At 36.3% G+C, this 8,256-nt stretch overlaps 1 long non-coding RNA gene across 4 annotated transcripts; it reads right to left on the bottom strand.

The window, feature by feature from the left end:
* Positions 1-839: 839 nt before the first annotated feature.
* Positions 840-3,599, bottom strand: LOC132627918 (uncharacterized). Of its 4 annotated transcripts, XR_009578000.1 has the most exons (7): positions 3,455-3,599; positions 2,141-2,289; positions 1,716-2,020; positions 1,550-1,640; positions 1,098-1,243; positions 943-1,021; positions 840-858 (listed from the first exon to the last, which is right to left on the bottom strand). It is a non-coding gene; the product is annotated as an uncharacterized LOC132627918 (long non-coding RNA). The 4 variants fall into 4 exon arrangements; XR_009577997.1 differs by lacking the exon at positions 840-858 and having other exon boundaries at positions 1,116-1,243; positions 3,455-3,596; XR_009577998.1 differs by lacking the exons at positions 840-858; positions 3,455-3,599 and adding an exon at positions 2,585-3,428 and having other exon boundaries at positions 1,116-1,243.
* Positions 3,600-8,256: the final 4,657 nt, after the last annotated feature.

The raw sequence follows: 8,256 nt of genomic DNA, 5'->3' as shown, positions 1-8,256 counted from the left end.
ATATCAGTTTTTGGTGATTCAGGGAGAGAATGTACGATTTTTCCTTTTTCAGCGAAAGACAAAAAGTACAATTTTCCAGATGTTGCTTGAGAAGTGCGGGAGAATGATTTTTTCACTTGAATTATGTAAAAGTTCTGATTTAGCTTGCTCTGAATATTCTGCATTGGTAGCAACTCATCCTGGGGAGAAATATATGTTAGCTTTTTGTTTGATCAATTGAAAAGTGAGATTGTGTAAATTATTCAATTAGAATGCTCACCTCATTTGAAGCAAGGTCGTAAATCTCATCTGTGGTAAGGGATAATAATTTTTCTGCTTCTTTGTCCATAATTATCCCAATTATTGATCCGGAAGCATCTTGGAGATTTACATCAAATCTGCACCTGCAAGTGTATATGTCCAAAAGATAATATATTTTTTTATAAGAATAGAAGGATTGTGGTAAATATTGTGTTTGGATGTATGTGTAAACTTAGAGATAAAAATACCTGGGAATTAACATATTTCGTTGCTTACAAATCATACACAGAAACTTTCTTTTTATTAAACTTCTAACTTCTTGTTTGCAGTTAGGACATAGTAAAACATAACAACTTTTGAGTTTATCTGGAAGTAATACTTTTGCCTCAATGGAGAAGGAATGCCCCTGCATTAAAAGGAAATGAGACTATTTATTATAAGGATAAGTATGGGCAGAAATTATGAATTATGTAAATAGAAATTATACTAACGTCCTGTTGTGATTGAACATTTGCAATTGGGACTATTTGTTCATCTACTGAAATGCTGATAAGAGATCCAGATTCAGATATGCTCCTCAAACTGAAAGAAGCAAGCATTTCCTTGTTTTCTGTGACCCTATTCGAGGAAAAAATTAAAACACTTTAAGATAACAATAATTAGGAAGAATCAAGCACAATATAGATTAGAGTAATGCGGTACCATGTGTGCAATTGTAGGCATTGGGTATAAGGGGGATCAATTTGTATTGTGGTGTTAAATTTTGTTGTCAACGATGTACCTACATTAACAAAGTACAAAGTAATATACCTAAATTAATTGCAATAATATTTTTTATTTATGAAATACAAACTTACGTTAGTAATTTAGCTCACCATTGTACTTGGATACCCCAATACGCCTGACAAAGATAATAGGACGTTTTTGGAATTGGTCAAGGAGTTTCCTGCCTTCGTCCTCAATAAAAGTGTCTTCCCATAGTGTGAAGGTCAAGGCTTGTTTGCTGGTTACATTAAAAAAGGGAAATATGTCGTATTAATTTTGAAACAGGAGAATAAAAACTAAATTAGCAAGTTCCAAATGCTACAAATTAAGTCCCACTGTTTATCTCAAGCCATAGCGAACACATGCAGCACAAAGAGCAACTTTACCAGAGAAGGTGAAGAAGAAGAAAATGAAACTCAGTTCTGGAAGAAGAAGACGAGACTGAGGTAACAAATTGAGAGAGCCATGAAACAAATAGGATGAGTGAGGAAAAGAGGAGTAAATTGGGAGCAGAGCTAAACAAAAAGGTTACAAATGCACTTACTCAGTATCAATGAGAATGACTTCTTGCAATCTTTTCTGGACTTTTGCAACAAACCTTGGTGGGAAGCAGCGGACAACAATTGCAAGTATATCTATTGGCAAAACAATATGTATTTAATAGATGAATGTGTTAAAAGTTAAACTGAAAAGAAGTAATATAACCATACTAAATTCTACGTCCTTAAGCTGCTCTTTGGTAGACTGGGAGGCCTGATTGTTGATGCCTTCAAATGATGTAAGATTCAGCTTTGTGGGTGGTGGCAATTCATCCTCATCTGGATCATCTTTTTCAATTGGATCAACTATGGTTTTTTTTGTCAATAATCCACTCAAATGTATGCAAGGGTCTTTCACATCTCAAATTTGGTACTTGTATGCGCGCACCCGTTATCAAATAGGTGTGGAACAACTTGAATATATCTTGATAAGAGGAGATGTCATCACCGTAAATAATAGCTTTTATTTGGTCTTCCTGTGAATGAATCATAAAAAAATAACGAAATAGATATACGCAGGCAATATAAGTAATTGATTCGAAAATGTTATACATACATAGACATAAATAATTGATTTTGCTAGAAAAAGGAAATACTTGTTCATCTTGAAAGATCATGTTCAAATATTTTATCTTTCGGTAAGAACCTTCTCCTGGTTTGCATATATCCACAACTTGCACTTTACAGGTCCGGTATTTCAGGAGTGATTGCATATATGCCAAGTCGCTGTGTCATTTTATATCTCCTGAAAAATAATTAAAGTGGGTTAAAAGCTGGCTAAGTATACCTCATCCACAAAATTCTCAGAATGGTTAAAAGATACCTACTTTACAGCCAAATAAGGCAAAACCATAAGAGTTAGGCATACCATTGGCACAACATAATTATTGGCTAGGAAAACTAAACTCATCTTTTCATCAATTTTTATCACTTTATATACTGATGTAATTAATACAAATAGTAGGCTTCATATGTCTTATATTTTGCGAAATTGTCCAAATGATCAATTGACACAGACAGTTCTGATAAAAAGAACTCACTTGTGTTGATGGAATACATTGACGATATCTATGGTTACTCCATTCTCCATATATGTTTGTAAGTTTGGCAGATAATTTTACGGGATCACCAAAGTTATAGTTATGTAATCACAAAAGGACAACTTGAGCAGCCAACATAGTGAAAAATGGCAGAACATCAAAGAAAAAAAAGATGGCTAAGTATACATCAATAAAAGGAAAACAACGTCAAATGCTTAAAATCCACAACCAAACAGAGCAGCAAGAATAAAATAAATACCAAAGAAATCATACAGAAATAAACAAAATGACACCCCAAAACAGCAAAAACAAAAAAGAAAAAAATGAAAGAACAAATAGACCGACCTCTCAGCAAAGTTAAGATTTTCTCTATACCTTGTGTTGAATTTTGGTCCTGAAAGTAACTTTCTATTTATGGTTTCATCAACAAAACAAAACTATCTACTGTAACCTTTTTTTTTCTAACAAAATTCCAAGAAAAAATTAAATTAGCAAACAGGAGAATAAAAACTAAATTAGCAAGTTCCAAATGCTGCAAATTTAAGTCCCACTGTTTATCTCAAGCCATAGCGAACACATGCAGCAGAAAGAACAACTTAATGAAAATCAAAGTAGATTAAGCCCGCAAGTTTTGCTCTAAAACACATATATGATTAAAAAAAAATTAAAAAGACGCAAAGAAATATCCATTCTCCCTCCCTTTTTGCAGCTAGGAAACCCAAAATCAGCTGTGAAAACCACCAAAAACGTAGCAAAAAGGAAAGAGGAAAAAGAAATAAAACACAGGAGAGATAAACGAAGAAAGAAGAATTTATAAGAATCTAAGCAAACAAAAGGAAGAAAAGATTATGTATGAAAGAAGAAGGTCACCTTTTTCTTGTCTTAGAGAAGGAGCACTTTTCCGGGAAAGAACAGTCCAGAAAAAGTGTAAAATATAATAGAAGCAGATGGGTCTACAATTTTTTTAATATGGATTGTTCCAGACTGTTGGAGTATGTTATAGAATACCGAAAATACCCCTGAGGACCAAAGCATTTACTGAATTACCCTTGGTCGTCCAAGGGACTCATGCTTATTATAAAGTTAAACTAGAACTAGAATATAGATAGAGATTTGATTGGTATGTGAGTATTGGTCATACATGTGTTGCACTACAATTTCATTCCGCAGAAGAATATAAAACTGAAAAACTAAAGGGACTTCACACTTTAATCCTTCAAGCTTTACTTTCAGGGGTGAGGTTAATGTTTATTCAACAATTAAGAATTACTTCCATATGACATATTTATTTAGCATATTTAGAAGCCAACAAAAGGTGTACGAACACTGCAATTATTAGTTGTACCACAAGTTCTGTGAATGGTACATTATACTTCGGCCCATCGGGATCGGATGTTTTGACATATTCCTGTTAACATGTGTATTTGTTACAATGTTACAGATTATTAAATGGAGGTCCTAGTGTTGTTATGATGGTATGATGACAAGGAATCAGATAGCAAGGAACCAGATGTCCAGTAGTTAGTTAAGAGGTTTGAAAGTTAGTTAGAATTCAAAAGTTAGTTACAACTCCTATTGTTAGTTGTTAGTACAGGCTGTCCAATTGTGAGAAGTGGTTATTGACAGTTGTTGCTTTGTAGATTAGGAGTTAAGCATTCACATGAATCTATAAGTACTTGTAACTACAATTTCAGTCAATCATTCATGAATATACAAGATTAACTCTTTCTCTCTCTATATTTCTATTTTAGCTTTCTCTCGGATTATTCCCTGAACTGCTAGTTATAATTCTTCGACTAGAACCCTAGAATTGTCTATCCTTGTTGTTGATATCCCATTACTATTCCATAAACAACCGATATACACTGATATACAGTGAATATACATCAAATATACATCAATTGGTATCAGAGCCACTGATTCTCGGCTGCAAATAATGACCAAAAGTAACGAAATTGTGACAAGAAGCAAGAATCAAGACCAAGCTGGTGAAGAAATGGGTGATAAATGGACTCATATCCAAGAACAGTTACAAAAATTAATGGAGGGAATGAACAATATGAATGAACGCAATGTAGCAGCTGATAAGGAGATGATGGAAATGAGAGTTGTTATCAATCACATGAATGGAAGGGTCAAGGAACAAGAAATGAGAAGAGCAGAATCTTCATCTGTTGATAGGAATTGCTCTGTGGATGTTGTACCAGAAGGAAGAACCAAAGAAGTTCATGCTCACAGTGGTAACTTCTTTACTAGATTCTCTAGACTAGAATTTCCCAAATTTTCTGGTCAGGATCTGAGAACTTGGCTTTATAAGGTGGATCAGTTTTTTGCTATGGATGAGGTCCCCTTTGATCAAAGAGTAAAGGTAACTTCTATTCACTTAGAAGGGGAGGCTATTGCTTGGCATAGATCATTTATGAAATCTAGAGTAGATCCTACTTGGACTGAGTATGTATTGGCCTTAAATGAAAGGTTTGGAGAGGAGTTTGAAGACCATATGGAGTCCTTGAAGAACTTAACTCAAACTGGTAGTGCTAAAGAGTATCAGGCTGAATTTGATAGATTGTTAACTGTTGTTAATTTGTCAAATGAAAACACTCTAAGTTGCTTCTTAGGAGGCCTTAAACCTGAACTGAATAAAGCTGTTAAGATACAAGCTCCTAGAACTTTGATGCAAGCTTACAAAATTGCAAGGTTGCAAGAAGAGATGTTTGAAGCTCAGGCCAAAACATGGGGATTGAAAACTGTCACTAAACCTGCACTCCTACCTACCCCAAGTCACTACAGACCAAACACCTTCCAAAAATCACCAAATACTTTCAAAAGTCCCTTTGAACCAAATTCTTCAAAAACCAACAAAATTCCTGGAAGAAGGTTAACCCCTGCAGAGATGGATGAGAAAAGAGCTAAGGGACTTTGTTTTTTCTGTGATGAAAAATATGTCCCTGGGCATAAATGTAATACTAATAAGCAGATATTCCTAGTGGATATGGTGGAGGAGGAACAGAATAAGGAAGGTGGGATAGAAGAATCACTAACTGAGTACACAGAAAAAGTTGATGAGTTCAAGACCATTTCACTTCAGGCCTTTACAGGTGTCATGGGATATCAAACTATAAGGGTAACTGGCTACCACGAGAAGAAACCTTTGCAGGTTTTAATAGACACCGGAAGTACCCACAATTTTATTGATCAAGAAGTAGCTAAGAAGCTAGGATGCAAGCCTAGTTCTATTGTGGAACAATCAGTAAGTGTAGCAGATGGAAGGAGGGTCCAAACAGCTTCAGTTTGTAGAAATATGCAATGGTTGTTACAGGGTACAACATTCAGTTCAGATTTCTTATTGTTGCCCTTGGGTAATGTTGATATTGTCTTGGGAGTCCAGTGGTTAAACACCCTTGGTAGGATCCTCTTTGACTTTAGAAATAGAACCATAGAGTTTATGTACCAGGGTAAGAAGCATGTTCTAAGGGGGGCAAGTACTTCAGTCAAATCAGTCAAAGCTAAGTCACTCAACCTCATAGAAGGAGAAGACACTCAATTCTTTATGCTATCACTGATTTCTGGATTGGAGGATGATCTGCAGTGTCATAATATACAAGCTACTCAAGGTGAATCTCTAACACCTGCTATAGCTGTCCTAATTAAGCAATATGCTAGCATCTTTGAACCCCCTACTACTCTTCCACCCCATAGAGGCTCATTTGATCATAGAATACCTCTTATGGAATCTGCTAATCCTTTCAGTAAGAGGCCTTATAGATACCCTGGCATTAAGAAGGATATCATTGAAAAACTTGTTCAAGAGATGCTGGATCAAGGTGTTATACAGCATAGTACAAGTCCTTATGCTTCACCTGTTGTGTTGGTCGGGAAAAAAGATGGTAGCTGGAGATTATGTGTAGATTACAGAGAGTTAAATCAGCTTACTATAAAAGATAAGTTTCCAATACCAATAATTGAAGATCTACTGGATGAATTAGGTGGTGCAGTTGTGTTCTCAAAAATTGATTTAAGAGCTGGTTATCACCAGTTAAGAATGCATGAGGATGACACTCATAAGACAACTTTTAAAACTCAAGGGGGGCATTATGAGTTCCTAGTCATGCCCTTTGGCCTGACCAATGCACCCTCATTATTTCAAAGCTTGATGAATTCAGTTTTTAGACCACTATTAAGGAAGACAGTCTTGGTCTTCTTTGATGATATCCTAATCTACAGCAAGAGCCTAAGTGACCATGTTGGGCATGTCAAGGTGGTTTTTGACTTGATGCAAAGGTATCAACTATATGCCAAGATGTCCAAGTGTGCCTTCGGAGTGCCTAAGGTTGAATATCTGGGCCATTTCATTAGTAAAGAAGGTGTTTCCACAGATCCAAAGAAGATTGTTGTAGTTGGAAACTGGCCCATTCCTAGCAATATTAAGCAACTCAGAGGATTTATAGGTCTTGCTGGTTATTATAGGAGATTCATTCAAGGTTTTGGTTTTATATGCAGACCCTTACATGATCTCCTCAAGAAGGAAGGGTTCAAATGGTCTGAGGAAGCTACTTTAGCATTTGAAAAGCTGAAATTAGCACTGATTTCTGCACCTGTTCTAGCTATGCCAGACTACTCTAAACCTTTTGTGGTGGAAACTGATGCAAGTGGTAAAGGTATTGGTGCTGTGTTGATGCAACAAGGGCATCCAATTGCCTATATTAGTAAATCCTTGGCACCAAGGCATCAAGCCATGTCAGTCTATGATAGGGAGTTGTTGGCTCTCATATTTGCTGTCACCAAATGGTCCCATTACTTGCTAGGAAGACCATTTACTGTCAAAACTGATCAGAAGGCACTAAAGCACTTGTTAGAACAACATATTCACACTGATTTCCAGGTCGCTGGTATTTCTAAACTCATGGCATTTGATTTCTCCATTGAATATAAGAAGGGGGCAGAAAACAAAGCTGCTGATGCCTTGTCAAGAAGACCTGATTCTGAGTTATTGGCAATCTCACTACTAGTGCCTCATGATTCCCTATTTGAGAAAATTCAAGCAACTTGGACAAATGACTCAGTGTTGCAGGACTTAATTATCAAGCTACAAGCTCAACCTTTTAAGTCCTTCACCTGGTCCAATGAACAACTTAGGTGGAAGGGCAGACTTGTTGTGGGCAATGATTCACAATTAAAGCAGACTATTATTGGGCTATGGCATAATTCTACACAAGGTGGGCACTCTGGAATGGATGCTACTATCAGAAGGGTTCAATCTCTTTTTTATTAGAAGTCTCTTGCTGCTGACATCAGAGATTTCATTCAGAGATGTGATGTGTGCCAAAGACACAAATATGATGTGGCTGTTTATCCAGGTTTGCTGCAACCTCTACCTATACCTGATGGGGTGTGGACTGATATCTGCATGGATTTTATTGAAGGCTTACCTAAGTCTAAAGGCAAGGATGTCATTCTAGTTGTAGTTGACAGGCTGAGTAAGTATGGTCACTTTATATGCTTGCATCACCCATATACAGCTCAGTCTGTGGCACAATCCTTTCTTGATCATGTCTTTAAACTGCATGGGTTGCCTGCTACTATTACTAGTGATAGGGATCCCATATTCCTCAGTACTTTTTGGCAAGAATTGTTCACGTTGCAAGGTGTCCAACTGCATAGGTCTACTGCTT

This window comes from Lycium barbarum, chromosome 2 (genome assembly GCF_019175385.1).
Source record: "Lycium barbarum isolate Lr01 chromosome 2, ASM1917538v2, whole genome shotgun sequence".
Taxonomy (NCBI): Eukaryota; Viridiplantae; Streptophyta; class Magnoliopsida; order Solanales; family Solanaceae; genus Lycium; species Lycium barbarum.
The sequence above is the reverse complement of the archived record's forward strand: the minus strand, read 5'-3'. Positions and strand labels throughout refer to the sequence as shown.